Here is a 14,804-nt window from a genome sequence, read left to right on the forward strand (position 1 = left end):
GATAATACTTTAGGGTGTGTATGTGTTCCTTGTAGAGAGTTCACTGTGAAAGTAGCAGCACTTTACACACACGACAGTATTACCACTTAGTTTTTTTTACAGCCTGTAGCTATAATAATTAATTTTATTTTTTTTCTACCTTTGATATACAAAAGCAATAGATTATAATGGCCAAATATCCTTATTATTTATCACGTTATTGTGATGCGGGGCACAGCCGTCAGGAATCAGGATTTTATTAGGGCATTGCCAACATTCTCATAATAAGCACACGGTTAGCCGGAAAATTATTTTCCTAATGCCCCTTTTCTTTGATTCTTTCCTTACTGAAGGCAACTTCTGTATGTGGCGGTGACAATAATTAACAACTAGATGACGTGTTAATTATTGTCACCGCCGTCCGTCAATGTCGTCAAACCGTCGTGGGAACCGTACATTTGTCCGGGATAAAAGTAGCCTATGTTCTTTACCGGGTTTCAAAATATCTTCATACCAAATTTCAACTTTAACGTCTCTATACCATACGAAATTTCAGCAAATTTGATTCAGTGGTTAGGGCGGGAAGAGGTTACATATAGACAGACAGACACACTTTTGAATTTATTAGTACGGATGAATAATTCAATTTTATCTCTCTACGGACTTCACTGAAAAATCAGTAGCGGTGGTGCCTTAATTTCTATCAGGATAACCTATTTCTTTGGTATCGACGGGACCTACGTCCAACCAAATGGCTGGTACCATGGAGCTAATAAAGAGTAGCTCCGTGGCTGGTACCTAAGCAATAAAACATAGTACGTATGTACCATCGAGTAAATTGATTCCGAAGCAGTTAGACCTACGTCATGTGGTAGGCTTATGTCTATAACGCCTCCGTGGTCTAGTGGTTAAGAGCGTGGCTCTTGACTCGGAGGTCGTGGGTTCGATTGGAAACATCTTATTTCCAAGTTTGGTTAGGACACTGCAGGCTGATCACCTGATTGTTTGACAAGTAAGATGCGTCGGATGGGCATGTAAAAAGTCGGTCCTGCGCCTGATCTCTCGCCAGTCGTGTCGGTCGTCCATCCCACTGGGTTATGAGAGTGAAGGAATAAAGAGTGCTCTTGTGTACTGCGCACACACTTGAGCACTATAAAATTACTCCTGCGTAGCTGGCCTGGTTTCAATGAAACTGGCCACCGTCACCGAAATCGGTGTGGGGAGTATTATTATTATTATTTATCATGTCTATTCAATGTTGGCTGTGATCGGTCGGATGGGTTTGACCGCAATGGTTCGCCTAGGACTCAACTTCTCTGATAGTAAGTGGTCCATTTAAAAGTACGTCCGTTTTTAATGGAGGCCGGTTAAGTTTGTATTGCGTTACCCTTGAAGTCTTCTAAACGGTCATTCTGTAAATCTATTTATTTATAATGCACATGATCATTTTGGCTTGCGATATCAAATACCTTTTTTATGCTGACTTGAGCTTCTTTCTGATGAAGCGCCAACTGCATTCGCCGCTGAAAAGCTAGATAACAAAATTATTTAGCTTTTCAGCGGTCAAATGTAGCAAGTTAAATAATTAAATACTCAACAAATTACTAACTTTTTTTTATCTGAGTTCCGACTATGTGATAATTTCTTGTTATTGCCCGAATATAAATATGTAAATAAAATTTTTGGATCACGTCTCATTTCCGAGATAAATGTCATTATTGAAACATATGATTTTGTAGCGAAATCAAGCTCATCTGTTAGGTTTTTTTGATGTTTTGATTAAAAAGGGAAAGACTTCTTGGTGCAGCTGGCTTTACACTTGTAGTAAGATCCTGGAGATTCACTAATAAGGCTCCAATAGTAATCTGCTAACATAGCAGGGCCCCATCTTGAAAATAATTTCAGCCATATCTTCATGAAAGTGTTTACCATGTTCATGATGGACCATGGCCAACTGATCCTATATTTTTGGGCAAAAAGTCCAAGTGCGAATGAAGTAAATGACATATAGCATTCCTTTTTAAGAATACAGTCCAACGTCAGTTTTATTTTTGGCGAAAGTCAGCGGATTTGTTATGACCAAGAAAGTTCTTGGTTACATCAATAAAAACACCCCATGCTGGTTTTTTCAGTATGATTAAGAGTAAGATGATGTAAAAGTCTAAAAGATGAATCTTCGATCAGATTTCTTATGTACTACCAACGAATACGATTTGATTTTGACTTTGATTTTTGCCTCACTGAGCTTTGGAAATTTGATAGAGAAATTGTAATGCAGGACTATCTTTGTTCAAGTGTTTTACGAAAAATTTTATAAGGCCTAATTTAATGTCTTACGGCAGCAAAATGATTCAATCGGGCTCAAGCAATGGACCAAATTTATCAATTTCCTGACCCGGTACGGGAGTCTGTCGTGATGGTCAGATTTTGGCGTAAGTTCGCCAAAAATGTAACAAAATAAGTTAGGCCTACTAGCAGTCATGCATATAAAAAAAAAGTTCATCAATGAAACTAACATATAAAGTAAGTTTTATTTGTAAAATAATCTTATTTTAGAAATATCAGCTACATAAACACCAAACTTACGTCCATGTTACAGAAAATTTGAATTCATATTTCTCAGTTTCTAGATGTGATAACAAAATAAAATGCCTACATATATTTATAAGTAGTCAACCTCGATATGAAATGATATTTAACAAATCAGATTTTTTTTAGTGTTGAGTAGTATTATTTACCCAACGCATGGACACCGCGCGCGAGAAGGGTAGCGGCGCGGTGTTTTTTTGATGGCGCACGCCGCGCCGCGCCGCCGCACCGGCCGCATAGTATGCCTGCTTGCGTAGCCCAGTAATTTACTCAGTATCCATGATTCATTTATTTAAAGGGAAATTTGGTAAAAAATTAAGTACCTAATTTTATTACATAATTATAATGAGAATCGAGTACCGAATACACTCCTTAAGTATCTATTGCAAATGTCTCACCAGTAATGCATTATACCTTATAATGTATTATATCACAGGAAAATTTGTAAATGAAGCCTGTTTAACTGAACAAGTGCACAGAATTCCTTTGGGTTTTTTCTCACTTTGTTCACCGCATAGTGTTCCCAAGCGGGTATTTTGTATAATAAATATTTTGCATGTAAGTTTTGAAGTACCTGCCTGGGAGAACTGTGCTTCAAGTTAATACGGAAAGCCATAAGAGACATAAATTATTAGATAGGTTCACGTTGATTTTTATCGAAATGTCAGATTAAAAGTAACAGTATTTTGGCTAGGGATCCAGGCCGAAATGGGTATTAGCTTAGGCATCTCAAAATTAAAATAAATAGGTCAGTTTCTATTAAAACAGTAACGTAAAACATTTTATTGCGATATTCCTTCGAAATAATTTTACTAATTAGGCAAATGAAACATTTTTCATGAAGTTACTGGAATAAGAAATTGTAATAATATCATTATTCATTATTTTAATGGCCTGTAAAGGATACAAGTCCTTTGATATTAGTAATGACTAATAGGTTTATTTTGGTCTTTGTGTTAAATTTTTTGCTTTTCATTACAGTATTAGGATCTTACGTCCGCGTAACGAGAAAGGTTTGTCGGGGTAAAACTACGGATAAAATATTATAGCTTATGTCCTTTCCGAGTTGTATCTATGCCTAATTTCAGAAAGATAGGTTGAGTAATGAGAATGCTAAAGTAAACTATTTTCTATTATTTTATTTATTTTCCGCCTGAACCAAAAAAAGTTACGTCTTTTTCAAACTTAGGTAACCTACTTCTAGTTTAATTTAATTTAAGTGTATCTAGCTTATTTGATGTAAGAAATATTTTCTTTTAAAGATTAGTTTTTCTTATTTATATAACATTACCAGTTGTGTGAAACTATGTGAAATGCTTTTATCGCGTGGGAACCGTACTTTTTTGAATAAAAACTGTCCTATCTTATATATCCGGAACTTTACCTACTAACTTTTCATCTAAACTAGTTCAGCAGTTAAGCTCTTAACGTTAGACTTACATACTTTTGCATTTATAATATTATTTAATAAAGTATAATACAGTTTATTCCCCTGTACAAATAAAGTGTAATTTAAATGAAGCTAAACATGCTGGATGGAAAAATACGAAGTGTGTTTAAACAGTTTAAAACTGCTTCATTTTATGTTTGAAAAAGTTTTATAAGTCTCTGTGTGGAAATGTGCAGGTTTTTACATGTATTACAATACTAGACTAACGCCTCCGTGGTCTAGTGGTTAGAGCGTCGCTCTCGACTCCGGAGGTCGTGGGTTCGAATCCCGCGTTGGAAACATGTTATTTCCAAGTTTGGTAAGGACAATGCAGGCTGATCACCTGATTGTCTGACAAGTAAGATGATCCATGCGTCGGATGGGCATGTAAAAAAGTCGGTCCTGCGCCTGATCTCTCGCCAGTCGTGTCGGTCTTCCGTCCCACTGGGTTATGAGAGTAAAAAGAATAGAGAGTGCTCTTGTGTACTGCGCACACACTTGGGCACTATAAAATTACTCCTGCGTACCTGGTCTGGTTTCAATGAAACCGGCCACCGTCACCGAAACCGGTGTGGGGAGTATTATTATTATTTACAATACTAGATGACGCCCGCGACTCCATCGCATTGTTTATCGCGCTGGAACTGTGTATTTTTCCAGGATCCTATCCTGAGACTTACAAGTATCTGCATACTAAATTTCAGAAAAATCGGTGCAGCGGTTTGGGCGTGAAGAGGTAACGACAGACGGACACACATTCGCATTTGTTATATTAGTATGGATTGGATTTTTAGCAGACTTTAAGGACTACACCCATGTTTACTTACTTTAAACTGATTATGTGTGATATTGCTCAAAATAAACGTTGAAGTGCTCTAAAAATAGCTGCAAGGGGCAGTTCAATCGATGGCCAGGAATAGGTGAGGCTTACGGCAAATTGGGTTAGCCACTTCAACATCAGCTTTACTTGTCATCATCATTTATGTTTACCATATCACCTTATCACCATCTACCACATTTACCACTTCAATTTTGCCTCGTAAGGGCAGACCGCGACGTGACGCGTAGATACATTTCTAAGTTACAGACAGACAGGCTATATATAATTAAGAGGAATAAAGCAACAATCTCGAGCTGTCAAACGAAACAAAAATTGGTGTGTAAAAATAATATGTGTACGTATATTACTTACACAAGCATGATTGAACATGAATTCAATGAGATTAAATTGTCAACGTGCCGATAAGTGCGACTGGACGTCAAAAAAAAGAGTTTTGTTGTCATGTATCCACGTCTCTTTTTACCACGCAGTGTTACTGATAGTGACGTCTCGCTTGCTCAGACCTTTGTTTCTCTATTCCGCTAGGTATATTATTAACTTTATGGTCAGATCATGACAATTCAATGTTAATTATTGTGATCTGTCGGCTGGGTTTGAAATATCGCGACCAAACTACGTAGGTCCCCCATCTGCCTAGGAATCAACTTCCTCTGTAGTACATTTACGTCGGTCGCGATCGCTTGCCGCGTTGATCGGTACCTGAAGAGACATTCGAAGTTTGAGGTCGATGATGATACTTAATTCATAATTATCTTTAAAAAGCTTATTAATTTGCCGTCGCAGCGCTGATTGACTTCCGGTGCAGTAATGGCGGTTAAGGGGATGTGGAGGGGGGAGGGGGGAGGGGGGAGGGGTTATTAACAATTACGCCAGCTGGCTCTTGGGTGCGTTTAACGATCTGCTTGACAGGTTGCGTGGACTGTGTAATATGTGTATTGGTTTATAAGCGCGGCTTAATCTTTAGGGATAAAAAGCTTTTAGCTATGATGCATTAGGACTAGGAAAGTTATACGTGGGAGAGCCATGCTTCGGCACGAATGGGCCGACTCGACCGGATAAATACCACGTTCTCACAGAAAACCGGCGTGAAACAGCGCTTGCGCTGTGTTTCGCCGAGTGAGTAAGTTTATCGGAGGCCCAATCCCCTACCCTATTCCCTTCCCTTCCCTACCCTCCCCTATTACCCTATTCTCTCTTAAAAGGCCGGCAACGCACATGCAGCTCTTCTGATGCTGCGAGTGTTCATGGGCGACGGAAATTGCTTTCCATCAGGTGACCCGTTTGCTCGTTTGCCCCCTTATTTCCTAAAAAAAAAAAACTTCTGTCTTTGTGGTTTATGGTTGTGTTGTTTCAAGTTTCTTTAGGACAATGCATCCTGAACCCCGAACTAAGTTGTTTTTATTGTATCTTTCTAGAATTGCCGATCATGTATGGTATGGATGTTGACATTGTATAATTTTAAGTTACAATTGTAAATTTTATTTTAAAAAGATTATTTTTTTTCTCACTTTTTTGGTAAAATGTGGGACCCCATGCGAGTTTCTTACTCCGGTTCTTCTCGCCGGGTCCCGGGATAGTTCCCGAACCGGTGGTAGGCACCAGTAGTTTCAACGTTCTGAAAGCATTTGTTAGAAATCTATTCAGAAATAAAACAATTTTTGTTTTATTTTATAGGCGTTTGATAATGTCATGTGATACTGATACTATCATATCATCTCTGGTAAGAAACATGATTCATACGTCGGAAGGCAATCTCTCACCAGGTGCTGCGCATCCGTTCCACTGAGTTACAAGACGGAATAGGGAGTGCTCTTGTGTATTGAGTACACACTTGGCCACAATGAAAATTACTTCTGCGTAGCTTGAGATATACGCGGCAACCATCACCGAAAGTAGTATTAAAGAAATTTTATTAGTAATTAAATTATTAACTTTAACACGTCCTACCTATAGCTATAACCTACATACCTCTAGTGGACCCTTTATAACTATTGATTTAGGTAATTACAATAGGAAGGCTGATATGGGTCAGTCGGGGTCGATACTAAGAATCTGGTAATGCTGCCAAGTAGGCTATAGGTCTATACTTAGCCGCCTATAGTACTAGAGCAGGAAACACAGATTAAGTCCAATATAACTCTTTCAGCGCTGCTACTTTCACAGTGAATTCTATATAACGGATACATGTAACACATGCTAAAATAGGTACCATCATTTTGTTTTGTGACACTCTGTATACGAAAAAAAAACTATAAAATCCTAAACCGTTTTTCATGCGAACGCTAATAACACAAATTTTCGTGTACTTTTTCCACCATATTAACCTACTAGACGTCCCGCGCGGCTTCGCCCGCGTAAATTAGGAATATTAAGGAAACCGTACATTTTCCCATAAAAAATAGCTCTTATGTCCCTACTCCCTTCACTTAGTTTACTCTATATCTGTGCCAAATATTGCCATAAAAATTGCTCCAGTAGTTCGTAATTTCTAATATTTCCCCCGTTATATATAGCCTATAGTCTTAATCGATAAATGAGATATCTAACACTGAAATAAGTTTTTAAATCGGACCAGTAGTTCCTGAGATTAACATAAGAAAACGAACATAACACCTTCCCCATTTTGAAAGTCGGTTAAAATTGCAGCCTATGTGTTATTCTGATGTATAAGCTATATTATTGTAAAGTTTCATTAAAATCCGTTCAGTAGTTTTTGCGTGAAAGAGTAACAAACATCCATACATCCAAACAAACTTTCGCCTTTATAATATTAGTAGGATCAATCCGCAAGCGGCACCCGGCTACCGCATAACAATTGAAAATATATTGTGTCTGCGATTCCCACGATCCCTCGATTGAATTTATTACAAACTAGATGACGCCCGCAACTCCGTTGCGCTAAAACTCGTTTATCGCGCGGGAACCGTACATTTTTCCGGGATAAAAACTATCATATGTCCTTTCCCGGGACTCAAAGTATCTGCATGCCAAATTTCAGCAAAATCGGTCCAGCGGTTGGAGCGTGAAGAGGTAACAGACAGACAGACAGACGGACAGACAGACATACAGACACACTTTCGCATTTATAATATTTTATTATTATTATAAATGTTAACAAATTACACGACTGGTTGCGAAATAATTCATCATCAGGTGTTTTTTTTTCGAAACCAGTCGTGTAATTTGTTAAAATTCATAAATTTCCTAAAATAGTGGAAAAAGTGCACGAAAAATTGTGTTTTATTAGTGTTCAACATGAATTTCCACCAAGAACCGACAGTAACAATCAATAACATATATTTTTCATGCGATTTCTTTATCGATCTATTCGATTTTCCAAAGAATCGGCACACCCCTTCTAACTGAGCTGATTTCCCAGCAGGGCCCAAATAAACAGCTGTAATTGAATGGATTGTTGTAATTGGAGTCGATAGAATAAGGGCTTTCTAGGAATATATTTAAAGAATATTTCTGCTAGAATACCCTTATGGTGTAGTCGGTTCGAAGCATATAATAAATAACTAGAGATCGCCCAATGGTCGAAATTCGACCTTAGTTTCAACGACATTAGGACTACTACGTTTAATTTGTAAAAAAATATTGACTTTATCATATTTTTTCAACTCTTGTCTCTGGGACTAAGCTGATCTCAGACTGGCCGTGTGAGCATTGTCTAATAGTATCTTAGATTCAATAAAAAAACTATAATCCATTTTCAATTTGTCACCTTGTTGTCAACAGACTTCAACCATAAATAAAAGAGTATAATTCGTATGTATGTATGCTTGTCACTCAAAAATCTGTCATTTTTTCTAGTGTGTGTGTTGTAGTGTGTGTAATGTTTTATTTGTTAAAAAAATGTATGATAAAAGCATAATTTCAGAATAATATTAGCTCGATGCACTCCTTCACCATATAAACTACAACTGTGCAAAATTTCATTCACCTACGTTTCTCCATTTTTCGTCAAAAGGGATAAAAAGTTTTTGGCTCACGTATTATTAAAAAGATATGCTTTACTAGATTTTCCGGGGTATAAAGTATCCTATGTCCATTCCCGATATACGTGGGAGAGCCATGCTTCGGCACCAATGGGCCGGCGTGAAACAGCGCTTGCGCTGTGTTTCGCCGAGTGAGTTTACCGGAGGCCCAATCCCCTACCCTATTCCCTTCCCTACCCTCCTCTATACAGGGTGCAATTAAACCTACCTGCCAAATTTTTTTGGGGCTTAGGTATCATTAGGTGAGTCCATTAAGCCAAAACAAATAGGGTGTTAATTTTTTTACAATAACATATGTATACCCCATTCCCTCTTAAAAGGCCGGCAACGCACTTGCAGCTCTTCTGATGCTGCGAGTGTCCATGGGCGATGGAAGTTGCTTTCCATCAGGTGACCTGTTTGCTCGTTTGCCCCCTTATTTCATTTTAAAAAATCAAAGTATCTCCATGCCTTTCAGTAAAATCGGTTCAGCGATTTGGGCGTGAGGAGGGAACAGACAGACAGACACACTTTCCCATTTATAATAATAACGAGCTTTTGCCCGCGGCTTCGCTCGCGTTAAGAAGTATTATTATATACAATCTTTCATCCCCTATTTGAACCCCTTGGGGTTGGAATTTATCAAAATCCTTTCTTAGCGGATGCCTACGTTATAACATCTATCTGCATGCCAAATTTCAGCCCGATCCGTCCAGTGGTTTGGGCTGTGCGTTGATAGATCACTATGTTAATCAGTCAGTCACCTTTGAGTTTTAAATATATAGATATAGAAGTATTAAAGCAACTTGAAATCAAAAAAGGAACGAAGCTGCATAAATTATTATAATGCATTAAAATAAATCAAGTTCAGGGATTCGTGGACAATGTACAATTAAGCCTTTTATGCTGGCAACATTTTCCGAATGAAATAAGCGGATATTCCCCTATTAGCGATTTAAAAGTTCATCGCGTCGCGTGAACAGATCAGGTAATTGATCTGCTTATTTAAAATTGAGTGTCCAGTACACTTTTTAAATTATAGGGTTAATTTTGTAGTTTTATTGTATTACAGCGGTCCGTCCCGACTCCCGGCTTCTCACGGATGGATGTGTTTATTGATTATGATATGATACATTTTGTGTCATGAATAACTCTCAACTAACATTAACGAATATGATGCAAGTGTTCCATAATATAACGTCTTGCTGTTATAATGTAACCTTACGCTGTCTTTTTTTATAAAGAACAAACGACCAAACGAGCCACCTGATGGAAACTACCGTCGCCCATAGACACTTGCAACATCAGAAGAGCTGCAGGTGCGTTGCCGGCCTTTTAAGAGGGAATACTGCTGGCGACTATGGCGTTTGTCTATTTGTACGAATGACCCATTACTATCTAAGAACAAGTAGACTATAGTAGTTACTTGTCAGTTGTGTTGTGACATACATGTGGATCTTATTACCCACATTCGCACGACCTTTACAATTTAATCAGAGAAACCTTTTACAATGCTCGGATGAGTTTTCACAATGTATTTCTCATTTTAAAACCATTCTTAGGTTTCTATATAAGTAAACTATGTTAGTAAGAAAAGAAATAAAGGTTATTTGAAGTAAATAGCACAATATAATATTTTTGTGTCAAAATATTCATCTAAGTTATTATTCTCTGAAGTTATTTTTTCCTTCTAGACAGAAAACTAATAATATTTTTTCTGTGAAAAGCGAAAAATCGAACGTAGCTTTAACAGATCATAATATTGTATAAAAATCATTTGTCTTAACGCATTGCCCAGGGAGTAAATTGGGGAATACGTTTGTATGGAAAAACAGTGCGAGCGTACCCTTTTAATACTCTGTATTTTCTAAAGTAATGATCGTACAGTAAAAACGTTTGGAAGTAATTTATAGGAAATTTAATGTAGATAATTAATGTAGAAGTCACTAAAGAGATATTATAAATAATTTTCAAGTTACAAGCAAAAACCTTGATAAAGAGACCTTTCCCCCCACTCCCCCACCGCCGGCTCTAGTCCCACCCTCGGGGACTTTTAGTATATTCATCTGGACACCTTTAGGAACAACTGTACCAACTTTCAAAACTACACGAATTATTCGGTCTGATCGGCTTTAGAGGCATCTTTCACACCAAACTGACTGTCAGCCCCGGAAAGTGAGCATGCTTACTACATTACGCACTTTATGGTACTTAAACAGGGTGTAACAAAAGTAAGTAATTATTACTTACTTTAGGGTGTGCACATTTAACTGTGAAAATAGCAGAAAAGTTTTTAAAAAATTACCCTTTTAGCGCTGCTACTTTCACGTTGAAATGAATACACACCCTAAAGTATTATCACTTAGTTTTGAGCTCGCAAGTCACAGGTGCATATTAATATGATAGCGGTTGACAGTCTGACATGAACGCAGCATAAGGGTTGATTCAGACGGCAACGCGACGCGTAGATGATATTGATGATGATGATGATGATAGGATTTGACAGATTCGCAAGACGTCTCACGCAATTGAAATCTGTCAAATCCGTACAAATTTATGCCGCGCCTCGCCTCGCCTCGCCTCGTCGCGTTGCGGTCTGAATTGACCCTTTACTTTCTGTTTCTTCATTTTCTTGCAGACAAAATTCAAGCAAAAAATTCGCAACAAACTTATTTTAGAATTACGAACTTTTCTACTAAACACAATATGTTCCAAATATTTTACCCGACCGCATAAAAAGTTATTACACACGTATCTTGGCGGATTCAATTTACTGTAATCTGGTAATCAGAGGCGTATGCCGCAGTCAGGGGCGTATTACCGGGGGGCCTCGTAAAAGTCGGATTGTAAGGGTTGTGTTAGTGGGATCAGTTCGTCATAATTTTAGTTGTCACTGGGGAGTGGGGACTGTATTAGGTATTATATTATAGGCTTTGTTTTCAGTTATTTCTTGAGGTTAAAACTTAGGTCGGTACTAGGCTAGAATAGATTGCACTTTGCGACGGCATCGGCATTACTTTTTGAACGACCCGCCTCCATAGGATACTTATGTACTTAAATTAAAAATCTTATACAGAATGTAACAAAAATAAGTGATAATACTTTAGGGTGTGTACATGTTCCTTGTAGAGAGTTCACTGTAAAAGTAGCAGCGCTGAAAGACCAATTTTTTTTTCACTTTTGTATGAGGAAACTCGTGACGCTCGGGCCCTTGCCCATACAAAAGTGAAAATTTTTTTTCGTCTTTCAGTGTTGCTACTTTCACAGTAAACTCTCTACAAGGAACACGTACACACCCTAAAATATTATCACTTATTTTTGTTACACACTCTATATAAAATTCTCGTGTCACAATGTTAGGCCGCGTACTCCTCCGAAACGGCTTTACTGATTTTAACCCAATTTTATATGCATATTCAGTGGGTCTGAGCATCGGCTACTGAGTACTTATTATATTAATAAGTGCATTTGTTGAATAAATAATAGTAAATTATTACAACTCGAGACTGACGGCGACCATTGTTTGTGCGACGGGATAGCGATGGACGTTGCCATGGTGACATACTTATTTAGTCACTTCAATAAAATAATATGGGTGAAATACTTTTATGGCAAAGAAACGTTTTGCCGGGACAGTTAGTAAATACATAAATAATTAATATTGTTGTAAGAAATCTTATCTTAATTCCAAGAAGGTCATTTAAAAGACCTTTCTTCACTTAGCCATGTTTCTAATTTAAACCACAATTATTTAAAACCTTTTAATACAATAATAGTCAACCTTTCTATGGCATTCATAATACCCCTGCAAAAAACTAAAAAAAAATAATCAATAGTTGTTTAATGCTTCTTTACGGTAGACAATTATTATGATTTGGCCGTCGTTAACCTGTAAAACCCGTCTGGAAAGCTCTGTATTGAACCGAAAATACTAAAAGAAATAGGCTAAATAGATTTTCATTTTCTTTGAGAAAATAACGCTCGTAAAATGGAAAAATGATATTTGATGTTTTACGAAATTGAATTAAAAATTTGTAATAGAATATAGAATACCATTATTTTCTGAATTTCTGTATGAAAGACTTGGTTTTGAACAAAAAGTGAATGTGTACATTGTACAATGTACCATCGAGTAAATTGATTCATAGCAGACCGATCACAGCTAACTGCCTAGGAATCAATTTCCTCGATATAATCTATAATATAAAAATGAGTCACTGAATGTGTTGCTAAGCGCAAAACTCGAGAACGGTTGGACCGATTTCGCTAATTCTTTTTTTAAATTATTCCTTGAAGTACGAGGATGGTTCTTACGAAGAGAAATTTCTAAAAAAAAAAATCCTGAAAAAGACTAAAATAACACTTTTCTATACTCCCATACAAAAGATTTGTGATAATACTTAAAAGTCAAATATATAAAAATGGATTTTCAATTATGTTAGTAACGCTAAAACTCGAAAACAGCTGAACGGGTTGGGCTAATTTTAGTCTTAAAATATTCGTAGAAGTCCAGGGAAGGTTTTAAAGTGACACGAAGTTCACCGGGACAGCTAGTATTATATAAGAATACATATCAGTGGCGCGTGAGCTTTCGGTCTGTGCGTACGCGTATCGCGATCGTTAATGCAAGTGTACCTATCTACGTAATACGTATCGTTTGTTTCGTTTCAACGATTATTTTGCATGATGGAGGAAGAGGAAGATTTAAATTTACAAAGTAGCAATAGCAGGGATTCTGACTATATCAGAGAGTGTGAGATTGAACTTCACAACCTCGAATATTCAGGAGATATTACCATTCAAGATGATATAAATCATCAGCCTATTGTGCAGAAAAGAAAAACTCGAGAAGATGAGACGGAAAGTAGTGATGGTTTTACAACGGTTGTGCGTAAACCAAAACGCCTTATACGTAGTACATCTTTGATTGATAAGTCTGTTCAAAAACAAGCGGGATTTGAGCAAATGGAAGATTTTGAGAAAAAAAATGAAATTTGTGTTACTTCTAGTACTGAGTTACCTAAGCAGATGGCGATGGCACGGTTATTACTAAGCGAAAATATTCAGAATATTATTAAAATAAAATACAAATCTCCCTACAAGGTTTTTATACAATTTGAAAACGAAAATGATGCCGAAAAATTGCTCAATTGCTCAAAATTCAAAGATTTAGATTATCGTTGTCAAAAGACTTTTGAAAACTCCGTTTCTTATGGATTGATTAAAGGGGTTGATTTGGATTTAAAGGAAGATGAGATGTTTAAAATTTTCGAGTGTGAACATACTATATTAAACATAAAGAGATTGAAAAGGTTGTCCTCGGAAGGAAAATGGATAGATAGCGAATCAGTTCGAATATGTTTCCAAAATTCTACCTTACCTCCGTATGCATATGCATATGGTTGTAGGTTTAAGGTAGAACCTTTCGTATTTCCGGTGACCCAGTGCTTTGGCTGTTGGAAGTTTGGACACTATATAAAATTTTGTCCCAGTAAAAAAATGTTGTGCCCCAAGTGTGGGAATTCAAGTCATACAAATTGTTCATTAGAGAACATTAAATGCTTAAATTGTAAAGGCTCACATTTTGTACTTGATCGAGGATGCCCAATGTTTGCGAAAGAAAAAGAAATCCGTCTTTTGATGAGTGAACAAAATATTACTTATAAAAAAGCTCTAGAGATAATAGCTATACGACGTGAGGAAAAAAATAAATATAATTCTCATAATGATGACAACACAGCCAATAATGTTGAGATTGTAACCATTGTAACAGAAAATAATTTGACTACACCAAATTTGTACAGCGATGTTGTGAAAAGAAAAGTTGGAATACATGAAACACAAGATTTGAGTTCTGGTAGCTCTGGATCAGAAAATGGGGTTCGTATTTCAACAGGAAGAAAATTAAAAAGAGTGCAGAAACAAAGAAGGCAACGTAATAATGAAGATAGAAATCAAGGTGAAATAGTTAAAGAAATGGAAGTAG

At 37.0% G+C, this 14,804-nt stretch overlaps 1 protein-coding gene across 1 annotated transcript in view; it reads left to right on the forward strand.

Moving 5' to 3' along the window:
* Positions 1–14,804, forward strand: part of LOC121735435 (potassium voltage-gated channel protein Shaw-like) — a 231,603-nt gene that overhangs the window by 1,165 nt on the left and 215,634 nt on the right. The window lies entirely within an intron of this gene.

Source organism: Aricia agestis, chromosome 17, assembly GCF_905147365.1.
Source record: "Aricia agestis chromosome 17, ilAriAges1.1, whole genome shotgun sequence".
Lineage (NCBI taxonomy): Eukaryota > Metazoa > Arthropoda > Insecta > Lepidoptera > Lycaenidae > Aricia > Aricia agestis.